This window comes from Propithecus coquereli, unplaced genomic scaffold (assembly GCF_000956105.1).
Source record: "Propithecus coquereli isolate 6110/MARCELLA unplaced genomic scaffold, Pcoq_1.0 Scaffold227, whole genome shotgun sequence".
Taxonomy (NCBI): Eukaryota; Metazoa; Chordata; class Mammalia; order Primates; family Indriidae; genus Propithecus; species Propithecus coquereli.
In genome coordinates, this window is record NW_012147808.1 from 1,361,886 (window position 1) to 1,376,702 (window position 14,817).

Here is a 14,817-nt window from a genome sequence, read left to right on the forward strand (position 1 = left end):
CACCATAATTAATGGTGAGGAGTGAGAAGCTTTTCTGCTAAGTCAGGAAGAAGGCAAGGATGTCTCCTCTCATCAGTCCTTTTCAACACCATACCAAAGTCCTAGCTAATGCAATAAAACAAGAAAAGGAAATTTAAAATATACATATTGGAAAGGAAGAAATAAAACTGTCTTTTTTTTTTTGGTTTTTTGACACAAGTCTTCACTCAGGGCTAGAATGCAGTGGCATCATCATAGCTCACTGCAACCTCAAACTCTTGGGCTCAAGCAATCCTCTCACCCCAACCTCCCAAGTAGCTGGGACTATAGGCACATGCCACCATACTTGGCTGATTTTTCTATTTTTTTTTTGTTGTTGTTGTTGAGATGAGGTCTCACTCTTGCTCAGGCTAGTCTCAAATTCCTGAGCTCAAGCAATCCTCCTGCCTTGGCCTCCCAAAGTGCTAGGATTACAGGAATGAGCCACTATGCCTGGCCAAAACTATCTTTTTTCAAGATGATGTAATTGTCTAAGCAGAGAATCCAAAAGAATCAACAAGAACAAGAAAAATCTCCTAGAACTAAATCTAAGCAATTATAGCAAAGTTGCAGGATACAAGGTTAACATAAAAAAGTTAATCTCTTTTCTATATGCCAGTAATGAATAAGTGGAATTTAAAATTTACAACACCATTTACATTAGCACCCCCCAAAATGAGATATTTAGATCTAAATCTAACAAAATATGTACAAGATGCATATGAGGAAAACTATAAAACTCTGATAAAAGAAATCAAAGAAGAACTAAATAAAGAGATATTCCATGTTCATGAAGAGGAAGACTCAATATTATCAAGGTGTCAGTTTTTCCCAACTTGATCTATAGATTCAGTGTAATCCCAATCAAAATCCAAGCAAGTTATTTTGTGAGTATCAACAAACTCATTCTGAGGGAAAGACCCAGAGTAACCAACACAATATTGAAGGAGAAGAATAGAATTGGAGAACTGATACTACCAGACTTTAAGACTTAATATAAATGCTGCAGTAATCGAGATAGTTTAGTATTGCTGTAAGAACAGACAACTATAGAAATACCATTCGATCCAGCAATAGCACTATTAGGCATCTACCCAAAAGAGCACAAAACATTCTACAATAAAGACATCTGCACCCGAATGTTTATGGCAGCACAATTCACTATTGCAAGAATGTAGAAACAACCCAAGTGCCCGTCAATCCATGAGTGGATTATCAAAATTTGTTATATGTTTACAATGGAATATTACTCAATCATAAGAAATGACAGTGATCTAGCACCTCTTATACTTTCCTGGATTAAACTTAAGCCCATTATCCAAAGTGGGGCACCACAAGAGCAGAAGAATGGGATCCATTTGTACTCACCATCAAATTGGTACTAACTGATCAACACTAGGTTGATCACATGGCAGAAATTCTCTCTAGGGATTAGGGGGATGGGGGGGGCAAATCTACAACTAAAGGGCACGGGGAGCACTAAAGGGAGGGAAGGGCATGGCTTTGGGCGAGGCAAAGACATAAAGTGTAACTACAATGTTTGTACCCTCACAAAACCCTGGAATAATAAATAAATAAAAAAGAATAGACAACTAGATCAATGGAACAGAATAAAGAGCCTAGAAATAGACCCCTGATTTTTTACGAACGAGCAAAGGCAATTCAATGGAGAAAAGATAGTCTTTTCAACAAGTAGTGATATAACAACTGGACATCCACATGCAAAAAATTTATCTAGACATAGACCTTATCCCTTCACAAAAATTAACTCAAAATGGATCATAGACCTAAATGTAAAATGCAAAATATAAAACTCCTTGAAGATAACATAGGAGAAAATCTAGATAATCTTGGGTTTGGCAATGATGTTTTATATACAATACCAAAGTCACGATCTATAAAAGAAATAATTGATAAGCTGGATTTCATTAAAATTTAAAACTTCTGCTCTTTAAAAGATTTGTCAAGAGAATAAGAAGACAAGCCACAGAGTGGGAGAAATTATTTGCAAAAGCTTTCTGAATATACAAAGAATATACAAAATATACCAAAAAACTCAACAATAAGAAAATAAACAACCCTATTAAAAAATGGGCCAAAGACCTTAATACACGTTTCACCAAAGAAGATACACAGATGTTAAACAAGCATATGAAAAGATGCTCCCCATCATGCATCATTAGGGAAATGCAATTTAAAACAATGAGATACTGGGTTCCCATCATAACTTAAAAGGAAATTTTCACAACGTCTAGAACTCTGACGTCCTGCAGATGAAGGAGGATGTCCTCAAATTCCTTGCAGTAGGAACTCAGTTGGCAACAACTTTGACTTCCAGATGGAATAGTATATCTACAAAAAGGAAAAGTGATGGTACCTATTATGTATCGTAAATCTGCTAGTGGCTCATACCATCATTGCCATTGACAACCCAGCCGATGTCAGTGTCATATCCTCCAGGAATACACGCCAGCAGGCTGTGTGGAAGTTTGCTGCCACTGCTATGAAGTCTGAGCCACTCCTATTGCTGGACACTTCGCTCCTGGATCTGTCACTAGCCAGATCCAGGCAGCCTCCTGGGAGCTGCATCTTCTGCAGGTTACTGATGCCAGGGTTGATCACCAGCCTCTCAGAGGAATCTTATGTTGACATGCCTGCCACCTCTTTGTGTAACAGATCCTTCTCTGTGCTGTGGGGACACGGTCTTCCATGCAGGAACAAGGGAGCTCATTCAGTGGGTCCGATGTGGACACTGGCCCAGGAAGTTCTGTGCAGTCCCCAGTGAGCACCCACGGGAATTCATGCCTGATCTCTACTTCTAGAGATCATGAAGAGATTGAAAAGGAAGAGCAGACTGCTGCTGAAAAGGCTGTGACCAAGGGGGAATGGGTGAATGGACAGCTCCAGCTCCGGAGCTTACTGCCACTCAACCCAAGGTCGCAGGCTGGTGTGCAGGTGCGCCCTGCGCCTATTCAGCAGGTCCCTACCAAAGACTGGTCTGCAGCTCCCACTGCTCAGGCCACTGAATGGGTAGAAACAACCGCTGAGTGGTCTTCAGCTGTTTTTCTTAAGCTATTTGCTCTTAAACAGCAAAGAGATACAAGGTTGTTAGAAAAGAAACATCCATTTCTAAATAAATAAAGGATGTGGGGCTTAGTCCACCCTTTGAGGGTGGGTTAAACTTAGTGACTTGCTTCCAAAGAACAGAGTAGGGAAAGGAAAAACACTACCTTCACCATGCGATGAAGGTTAAGGTCACCACCATCATCTGCACATCACGTACTCCCCGACAGGTGTGGTGAGAAGGGCACTTCGCCTCGGTGGTATTCTTCTCAAAAACCTATCACCTCAGTCTAATCGTGAGAAAACAGACAAACTCAGTTTGGCGGACATTTCTACAGGGACCTCAGCCAGTACTCCTCAAGACTGTCAAGGTCATGAAAAACAGGGAAAGACCAAAAAATTGTCACAGACCAGGGAAACATGCAAGTTAAATGCAATGTGGTACCCCCCTCTGGATCAGAATAGAAAAAGGATACTAGTAGAAAAACTGGTGAAATCCAAAAAAAATATGGAGTTAACAGTGATAAACTAATGCTGTTTCTTAGTTCTGAAAAATGTACCATGGAAATGAAAAATGTTAACAATGAGACTTTGCAACTTTCTGTAGATCTAAAATTATTTGAAATTAAAAAGGTAAAAACAATACTTATTAGAATAGCCAAAATCCAGAACACTGACAACACCAGGTGCTGACAAGGATGTGGAGTAACAGGAACTCTCGTTCAGTCCTGGCGGGAATGCAAAATGGCGAAGCCACTTTGGAAGAGCGTTTGGTAGTTTCATATCTAAACAGACCCTTACCATACTACCCAGCAATCACGTTGCTTTGTACTTACCCAAAAGAGGTGAAAACTTATGTCCACACAAAAACCTGTACAAGGCCTGGTGCGGTGGCACATGCACTCTGGGAGGCTGAGGCTGGTGGATCGCTTGAGCTCACAAGTTCGAGACCAGTCTGAGCAAGAGCAAGACTCCATCTCTACTAAAAACAGAAAAATTAGCCCAGTGTCCTGGCACGCTCCTATGATCCCAGCTACTCAGGAGGCTGAGGCAGGAGGATCGCTCAAGCCCAGGAGTTTGAGGTTGCTGTGAGCTAGGCTGACACCATGGCACTCTAGCCAGGGTCACAGAGTGAGACTCTGCCTTAAAAAAAAAAAACCTGCACAGAGGTGTTTATAGCAGCTTTATTTACAATTGCCAAATCTTGGAAGCAACCAAAATGTCCTTTAGTATGTGAATGAATACATAAATTGTGGTATATCCAGGCCATGGAATGTTATTTAGTGCGAAAAAGAAACGAACTATCACACCATGGAAAGCCATGGAGGAAACTTAAATGCATATTACTGAGTGAATGAAGCCGAACTGAAAAGGCTACATATTTATGACATTCTGAAAAAAGCAAAACTACAGAGATGGTAAAAAGATCAGTGGTTGCCAGGAACTGGCGGGGGAGGGATGAATAGGTGGAGCATAGAGGATTCTTAGGGCAGCGAAACTATTTTGTAGGATACTGTAACGTTGGACACGTGTTAGTATACGTTTGTCACAACCACAGAATGTACAATACCAAGAGTGGCTTCAGTATAAAGCAGGAGCTTTGGATGATAATGACGTGCCAGCGCAGGCTCATTGATCGTTAGGAATGTGCCCCTCTCGTGGGGGATGTTGATAATGAGAGAGGCTGTGCACGTGCAGGGGGAGGGGGTTTATGGGAAACCTCTGTACTTTCTGCTAAATTTTGCTGTGAACTCAAAATCGCTCTTAAAAATCATCTATTTTTTTTTTTTTTAAGACAGAGCCTCACTCTCTTGCCTGGGCTAGAGTGCCGTGGCATCAGCCTAGCTCACAGCAACCTCAAACTCCTGGGCTCAAGCAATCCTCCTGCCTCAGCCTCCCAGATAGCTGGGACTACAGGCATGTGCCACCATGCCCAGCTAATTTTTTCTATTTTTAGTTGTTTGGCTAATTTCTTTCTATTTTTAGTAGAGATGGGGTCTCACTCTTGCTCAGGCTAGTCTCGAACTCTTGAGCTCAAACGATCCGCCCGCCTCGGCCTCCCAGAGTGCTAGGATTACAGGCGTGAGCCACCATGCCCGGCCCAAAAATCATGTATTTTTTTAAAAAATCCAAATGAAAGACGATGTTGGCTTGGACAAGGGTGGTAGCTGCAGAAGTGAGAGAAGTGGTTGGATTCTGGGTATGTTTCAAAAGAAGAGCCGGCAGAAGTTGCCAGCTTGTTGGATGCAGAGTTTGAGGGCAACGGAAGATTCAGCCTACAGCCTGGATCAGACCATTTGTGAAAAAGACTTCACATGGCACCAACCACACATGGCACCAACCACACACTAGATACTCAGCAAACACCAACATCACGTGAAATTTCAGAAGACATGATGGTCCTCAGCAAGATAATATGCTCATCGGGTAACTCGTGGGCATAGGGGGCGGGACATAGAGGGAACAAAGAGAGGGTGGCCAAGCCCTGGCCAACTCGGGAAAGTCCTCTTTCATGCGCTATATTTTCTTGTTGTCAGCAGCTCAGTTCTGGAAAGAGGAGCTAAATTGAAGCAGATACAGAGAAAAACAAGAATGATTCATCCCAGGACGAGTACATAATAATAAAGCCATAGATAACACTTAGTAATCGTAGTGGCAACATTGGCCAGGCAGGCAGAGTGCTGCATTTTTCAAAGTCCTTCGATAGGCTAGTCTCTTCACAACAGTGCTGTTAGCTTGAGTTAAATGAGATCTGTGTTACAGTGTGAAAAAAGAACAAAGGATTAGTTTTCTAAGCATTTAGTCAATTCCCAAAGGATACAATTCTACTCTAGTTGGACCATTCCTATCATTTTTTTGAGCCCCTATTACGCAAACACATCTTGTTTTCTCTAGTGCTAAAATCAGCCCAGGAGGGTAGATATTATTGTGTCCACTTCACAGATGAGAAAAGTAAGGCTTACACAAGACGATCACTAGCTAAGAAGTCACAAACCTGGGAAGAAACCCAAACATGTGCCTCCATAGCCTGCATCTTCTGCTGCCACACACCACCTCACCCTCATATTGCTAACAATAGCCAGCCCTCACTAAGCATTTACCTCGTGCCAAGCCCTGGTGTTTTACAGTTATCAATACTAACTACGATCACCCTCATTTTACAGTTGAAGAAATTAAAGCTCTTATGTTTTTTTTAAAAAAAAGTATTTTTGAATATATTAATAGTAATATATGTTCATTGTAAAAATTTCAGAAAATACAACAAAGAAAGATGAAAAAATCACCTATAATCCTACCACTCTGATAACCATGATTATCATTTTGGTATGTAACATTTATTTATTTATGTATTTATATGAGACAGGATCTTGCTCTGTCACCCAGGCTGGAGTGCAGTAGTAGCACGATCATAATGAGCTCACTGCAATCTTGAACTGCTGGGTTCAAGCGATCCTCCCACCTTAGCCTCCCAAATAGTTAGGACTACAGGCGCATGCCACCATGCCTGGCTAATTTTTTTATTTTTGTAGACACGGGGTCTCACCATGTTGCCCAGGCCGGTCTCGGACTTCTGGCCTCAAGCAATCCTCCTGCCTCGGCCTCCCAAAGTGCTGGGATTTCAGGTGCCAGCCATCACGTGAAACTTTTTAATCTTTTCCCTACACACGTACAAGTATACACATTTTTTACAAAAATGAGATTGTATTATATTGGCTTTTAACCTATCTTTCCCACACTCTCACTTAATATGTTGTCAACGTCTTTCTGCTTTAAACATTTTCTACACTGGTGATTTTTTACTCTCTTGGGTCATGCACCTATTTGAGAATCCATAAGAACCCTCTCTCCCAGAAGTGTGCATACACACACATACACACACACACACTCACAAGCACATACACACACACACGCACACAATTTTGCATATAATTTCAGGGATTTCCTGAACCATAGACCCTAACTCAGAGCCCCATTTCTATAACATCTTTCCTAATTCCTGAATAATATTCTATCATGGAAGGATGCCCTATAAGTTATTGAACCCATCAGTAGATTTGCTAATCCCCCCGTGATTGGATGTTTAGATTATTTCCAGTTTTCCACTATTATAAACAATGTTGCAATGACTATTCCTATGGATAAATCTTTGAGTATGGCCCTATTTATTTCCTTGGGATCGATTCCAAGAGTATGAACATTTTTAAGATGTTTGATAGTATATCCAAATTGCCCTCCAGAAAATTTGTATCCAATTACACTCCCACCAGCAGCACCTAAGACGGCCCATTTCTCCACATCATTGCTCACATCGGGTCTTATAAAACACGATATTCTGTACCTTTTTAACCCCGACTCAGAACTTTTCTTTCTCTTTTTGCTGTCTTGAAGGCAGTGATTTCTGGCTCAAGGAACTGGAAACAACAGTCTTTGGGGAGGACTCCAGATTGGGAATTGCTGTCTTTCCTTGCTTCAACAAAGCCCTGAAGACCGTGGTTTCCTCAACTTAGCATAAGACCTTTCTTTGCAGATCTCTGCCCTTGTAGGAAAAAACGTCACTGGGTGAGAAGAAACAAACAGGCTGACCTTTTTAATCTTTGTTGATTTTAAAATTTATGTTATGAAATGTTTGTCCCCAAAGCAACCAGAAGGGTTCCTTTTACTAGATCTTAAAATTCATAGACAAGTAATTCTGTAATGTGACTGTTCTTCTCTCCCACTCTAGACAGCCAAATCTGGCTCCTGATATATAAAATTTACTGGGAAAAAACTTAAGTTTGGCTTGAGAACTCCATCAGAATGGTTATGAGGAGAAATCTCCTGTATATAGTAGGCACTCAATAAATGTTTGTCAAATTGCCCTGGAAGACTTGGACACGCACCCTGGAGTCACAGAGGCTGTTGTGTGCGTGTTTAACTGCCTAAGCTTTCATTAACTGTGGCAGTGTTAAATACAGTCGGCACTAATGAGGGGGAGTGGTGACCTGAATACGCCAAAACAGAGGGAAATCCCAGATCAACTCTATTTAGCCTTGAAATACAGTCCGTGATTTTTTTTTCCTGTTGCAAATGTACCTTTCCAGTTCTGCTTGGCTTAGGCGAATATTGCGATGAGCTCATCCTCCGCGAGCCCACGGAGAGAACTCGCTGCGCAAGGCAGTCGACCAGCTAGATTTAAAAGTCACCAAGGAAATTTGAATGTGGACATACTGGAAGATATGAAGGGAGGAGTATTCATTGTATTAAATGTGATATTGGTATTATTTTTGCTACATATGGAATATGTTCCTTTTCTCTTTTAAAGATACATACTGGAATTAACAAATAAAAGTTACCACGGACCATCTGTAAAAGGGATAATAAAGACTTGATTACATTACAGTAATAACTACCATTTACTGAAAGTTGTTTTGTGCAAGCTACTTTATTTTTTTATTTTTTTTTTGAGACAGAGTCTCACTCTTTTGCCCGGGCTAGACTGAGTGCTGTGGCGTCATCCTAGCTCACAGCAACCTCAAATTCCTGGGCTCAAGCGATCCTCCTGCCTCAGCCTCCCAAGTAGCTGGGACTACAGGCACGCGCCACCATGCCCGGCTAATTTTTTCTATATATTTTTAGTTGTCCAATTTCTTTCTATTTTTAGTAGAGACGGGGTCTCGCTCTCGCTCAGGCTGGTTTCGAACTCCTGAGCTCAAACAATCCGCCCGCCTCGGCCTCCCAGAGAGCTAGGATTACAGGCGTGAGCCACCGCACCCAGCCGTGCAAGCTACTTTAGATACACTAACTTGAATCCTTACCATAAACCTCTGTGAGGCAGGTATCATTATCTCCATTTTATAGGTGAATAAACCGAGGCTCAGAGGCAATAGTGACTATCGAATGTTTCTGTCCCAATTCTGTTTCAGGAAACCCCTCTCCCTAATTGGACACTGTCATAATGAAACTAACAGTCAAAGCACCCTGCCCTCCTGCCCAGCTGGTGGTGTGGGATCCAGGCCTCTCCTGTGATCCACAATCTACATGAGTAATATTTAGAGCAGTGATGGTGAAATCTCTGAAGAGCTCATCCACCAGCCCTTTCTAGGATCAGATGCTTGAGCTTCCTCTGCTCACGGCAGCCACCGTTGGTTCATGCTGCATGCAACCAAAGAATGCTGACCAGCAGAGAAATGTTCTCTGACTCCTCCCAGACAGCCCAGCTAGTAAGTGGCAGAGTGAGGATGCAAACACAGGGCTGTCTGATGTCAAAGCCCCAGGCTGCCTCTCACACGACACGTATAAGGGGTCAAGTTCATGCAACTTCCAAGTACTGACTTTCACCTTCCCTGCCTTCTGCTTCTTTCCTATAAAATTCTTACACACTTACTTTCGTGTCTCTGTACCCACAGGTGTGTAACGATGCATCATTGCACTCGTAGAACTACACCTCCACTTTGGGTAACCACTGTTTTAATTCAGGGAGTGCTTTAAGCCAGATCCCTCCAGACTAACAAGCTATGGAGGATAGAATTTACTGCTACTCACATCATCTCTTTGTCATTAGAGCAAGACTGATGGGGAGGCATGAACAGGTCATCTGGCTCAGCCTCCTGCCTAAAGAAATGCTGCCCTAAAGTCAATAAAACACAGTCACGTGACTGGAGTCACTTTTGCAGGCACCATTATTACAAGTCTACTAACTATTGTCAGCCTTAGAGAGACAGAGCACCATGTGTTATCCTAATACAGACCGTGCTATGTCCTAAAAAAGACAGATTACAGGAGGAACCTCGAGAGCCTTTGACGGGGGTGGGAACACCCCAGGCTCTGCAACCAGAAAGACACATCTCATGCCAGATGTGTGACTTTTGACGATTACTTACCTTCACTGAGCCTCAGCTGCCTCATCTGCAAAATGGGGATAATAATAGTAATAATAGTGCCAACCTCCCAGGGTTCTTGAGAGGATTTTGTCAGATGACAGTTAAACGGCCTGACACACTGTAGGAGCCAACAATGCTAGTGCTTCCCTTCCTAAATAATTGAGGACAGTTGATCGCTTATGCCTATTTTTAAAGATCTCCAAGGAAGGAGAAACCATAGCATCCCTTGGTAGCTACTGCCTGTGTTTAACAACCCACTTAGATGATGTGTGAATATAGCACAGAGGCCCACATCCAAGGAGGCTGACGCAGGCTGGGAGCATGCCAAGCAGCTTGCTGGACCGCTCCCCATCCTATACCTTCCCCCGCCATTGCCTCCTAAATATATATATATCAGCTTAACCAGCCTTCCTGGGCCAGCCTCCTCTTGGAAATCCTCTCTGATAATCCCCTGGCTTGGAATGTTTTCGATCTTGCACCGCTATAACACCTGTTGGCTGTAACATTCTTCAGGCATTTACCCAAAACAGGCTGATACTGTAACTTACTTAATTACATCATTACTAATTATGAAATTAATTAGTTAATTCAATAAATGGACACTGAATGCTTTCTACATTGCCATCGCAGTGTCCTGGGTACTGGGCACACGGCAGTGAACAAAGCAGACGAGATCCCCACCCTTATGAAGTCCGGCAAGGGAGAGGGGACAGAAAATAAATATGTAGTATGTCAGTTGATCAAAAGTGTGATGGAGGAAACTAGAGCAGGTTTAGCGGGTGGGGAGTGGCCATTCTATATGGGGACTGCTTGTGAGAGCTTGGCTCCTCCGGGAAACGGTAAGCTCCCGCAGAGGAAGAGGAGGCAATGGAGAATAGTGGTTAGAGATGAAAGCTCTGGAGTCTGGATGACCTGGTTTAAGTCCCTGCCCCACCACACCCTAGCTGTGTGACAAGTTCCTGACTTCCCTGAGCATCAGTCTCTTCTAGAAAATGGAGAAAGAACAGTATCTCATAGCCATATAGTAAAGTGAATCATGAATGCACAGTGTTCAGCTGCAAAGGTGGATTTACCCTGAAGCTAAGGAAGCCTCGGAGACATCACACGCAGTCCCCACACACACATACACACTTGCATGAGCCGCCCCAAGGCCCTCCGAGGGGCCCTAGCAACGATCTGACATATCTTGCAAAATACGTGAACAATAATCAGTTAAGACTACTATGTCTCTTTCCACCTTGACTTCCCTTCCATCATACTCCTCGTGTCAAATGGCACTGGAGGGGACACAGGCCTTTCTTTTCATAATTCTGTAATCTTCTTAAAGAAGACCCTGTCCGATTGTATAAGCCTCGGGCCTCACAGAACTTGAATCTGTTCCTTCGTGGCACGTGGTGGCAGCTACTGTGGTCGTGCCTGGGTATCTTTCCCTCCCTGGCAGCATCCAGCCAAGGGACCCGCACAGCCAGGTGCTCGGTAGTGACATTATGGAGAAAGGGATCATGGAGATCTATAGCTTCGGACAGCAAGGGGTCCTTAAAATGCCAACTGCCTCCTTTTCCTCCCCCACTAAAAAAATTGCTGGAGGATTGTAAGGACAACTGAGAGATTTCTAGAAGGTGCCCTCTTTAGGAGACAGAGAGCAGAGTGAGCACTTGCCTGGAAGGCCCATTTCCCATCCTCTTGGGGTGCAGTGGTCGCAGCTGATCTCCCCGGAGTCCTGAGGACTGTGGGCAGGTGTGGGGTAACCCCACTGCTGCCCCAGCACCTGGAGGAGGGGGCTTTGTGGAGCAGGACCACACACCTCCCATGGGATCCCCACTTCCAAAGGCTCAGACTCAGGCCTCAGGACACTCTGGGGCCTTCCCGGGTCATTGCCAAGAGCCGGCCCCAGGGTCAGACAGTTCTCAGGTTTAAGCTGAAAAGCTCTTGAAATCTATACCCAGCATGGGGATGAGCTGTTCTCCCCTCGCAACGGCTGGAAACAGTTCACGACCACCTTCCAGAGGAAAACCTTCTCCCTACTCGAAAGAAGTTATAAAATCACATCTCAGCCTTCTATTTCCCAGCCAAATGGTGCCAATTACTAATACCGCAGGGAAAGAACGTGACTCATGGATGTTCCCAGTTCTGACGGCTGACTTCCATCAATCCCCTGGTCCCCAGAGTTCACTCCGCTTTCTCCTTTCTGGCCGTTCTCCACGGCCACGCCAGAGAGTCACCCTCTCTGCTTGCTCTCCTCCAGGAGAGTTCTAGAAGGACTTCTCAAGGCCCACCGGCCCACTGGCAAGGTCACACCAAGTCCCTTTGCCCAAATTCCAGCCGGATGCAGAGGAGGACTTGATTTTAATGTCCTCGTGTGTGTTTGTGTGTGCGTAGACGCGTTTATCTCTAGCATCCACTAAACAGAGAATCTTTGTCTGACCCTGGGTTCCGCCCTCCCTGGGCTGATACTCGGCGGATTTTCCGGCTCCCCCCTCGTCATTCAGAGCGCACGACAGCAACAGGCAGATCAGCCTGGGACATCGCGCTGAAGGAACATTCTACTCAGAAAGAACTGCCCCCGAGCCCTTGGCTTTCACAGGGTAGAGGACTCAACCTCCATTCTGCCTTCCTGCCGCCCTCCAGCATGAGAGGAGGCCCCAGGACCCACCGGAGCAATTGCTCTTTTCTCAAGGGAGACAAGGACAGTAACTTTGATTGATTTTTAAATCATTGTCATAATATATTGAACATATGGCCCAAAAATGTTAGGACACATATTACTCTAAAAGTGTGACTGTGTCCTGGTGAGGCGCTACCTCCCAACAGTAGTTTTTCCCTAACCTTCTGGAACAGTCCCAACGTTTGGGCCTGTTATTGTTGTTTTTTTAATTGAGGCAGTCTGTTAAATGTGTAATTAAATGTGATTGGAATGTGTAGCTTTGTATAAACTAAAAAAGAAAAAGTCCTTTGTCTGACCATGTGACTTGATTTGGGATTCAGAAAACAGGAACCCTGTAGCAAGAGGACACCAGATCTTCAAGGCAGGCAGCTTTCGATGATGATGATGGATTCAAGAACCTGAGGCTGGCAGGGGAGAGGTGAAAACACTTTTTCATACCATACAGGTGAAAGCATTTATCATTATTATCATCATCACTATTAGCAATCATAATTGGATCAGGGGGATCTTGTCAAATGTAAATCCTGTCACTTAGCGCCTTGCCATCCAAGGCTTCCCACTAGTCTTAGGACAAAGGCCAGAGCCTGGCGATGATCCTCCCAGCCCTGCCTGGCCTGCCTGTACCAGCTCCCTCTCATTCTCTGTGCTCCGTCGCTGGCCTTCTCTCTGCTTGTCAAGTTCAAAACAAGTCTTCGGCCTCAGGACCTCCATGTGCTCCTTTGGTCTGGAACACTTGTCCCCCTCTACTTCACCTGGTTAACCTCTTTTTTTTCAGCTATCAATGTAATCACACTTCCACGGGGAAGCTTTCTTGCCTTTCCTGGCTGGGTGAATCCTTCCTTTATATGTTCTCATGGAATCATGAAAAGTCACCCATTGTCCATTCATTCATACTTATTGAGTGCCTACTGCATGTTAGACAGGATCCTGGGGCCTGGGAATACAATCGTGAACAAAAGAAAACCCTGTCGGTGGGGAACTTCCATTCAGACAGAAGAAGACACGACAAGCAAATAGACACACACATCTAAGAGGGTGCCAGGCAGGGGTGACTGCTGTGGGGAAAAATAAAGCTGGGTAAGGATTAGGGTGGTGACTGGGATAGGGATAGTAGAGGAAGCCTTTCTGAGCAGGTGACATTTAAATGGAAACTTCATTGAAATGAGGGAGCAAATTATGCAAAGATGTGTGGAAAAACTGTTTCAGACAAAAGGAACAGCTAGTGCAAAGGCCCTGGGGCAGGGATAAACTTGGTGAGTCCAAAGAACAGCAGAAGGCCAGTGTGGCTGGAGGCGAGTGAGCAAATTGGGAAAATACTAAATGGGGCTGCAGGACATGTAGACAACTCTTTTGATGAATTTTGTCACAACGAGGAGCAAAGAAATAGGGCAAGAGCCAGGGGAGCACATGAGCTCTATGGAGGGTGCCTCTGTTTTGTTTTGGGTGATTTTTGTTGTTGTTGTTGTTCTTTGTTGTTTGTTTGTTTAAAACAGACTCTTGCTTTGCTGCCTGGGCTAGAATGTAGTGGCATCATCGTAGCTCACTGAGCCTCAAACTCCTGGGCTCAAGCGATCCTCCTGCCTCAGCCTCCCAAGTAGTTGGGACTACAAGCATGTACCACCACACCCAGCTAATTTTTTAATTTTTTATAGAAATGGGGTCTTGCTATGTTGCCCAAGCTGGTCTTGAACTCCTGGCCTAAGCGATCACCCCTGCCTTGGCCTCCCAAAAGTGCTGAGATTATAGGCGTGAGCCACTGCACTCAGCCTGTTTTTTTGTTTTGTTTTAAGATGGGAAATATTACAGCATATCTGTATGCTGAAAGCCCCAGTAGAGAGGGAGACATCAGTGATTCACGAGAGAGAGATAACGGCATCAAAGTCCTTGGGTAGGTGAAGGAGAATGGGATTCAGGGACCCAGGGGAGGGGGGCATTATACAGGCTTAGGGATGTTTGTAATTTGCAATAGGAGGGAGGGCCGAGCATTCACGTATAGACACTGGAGGTTGGTAAGTTTAGTGGTGGGTAATGAACCTTCTAGTGGCCTCTATTTTCTCAGTGAGCGGGAAGATGAGAGCATGGGCTGAAAAGCAAGCAGGAGGCTATCGGAGTTGGAGAAAAAATGCGAAGGTACAAAACAGCTGTCTTGGAGAGTGGCAGAGCGCCTGGGGAACTGCAGCGCGGCTGCTGGGCGGTGCTGAAGCGTCCGCT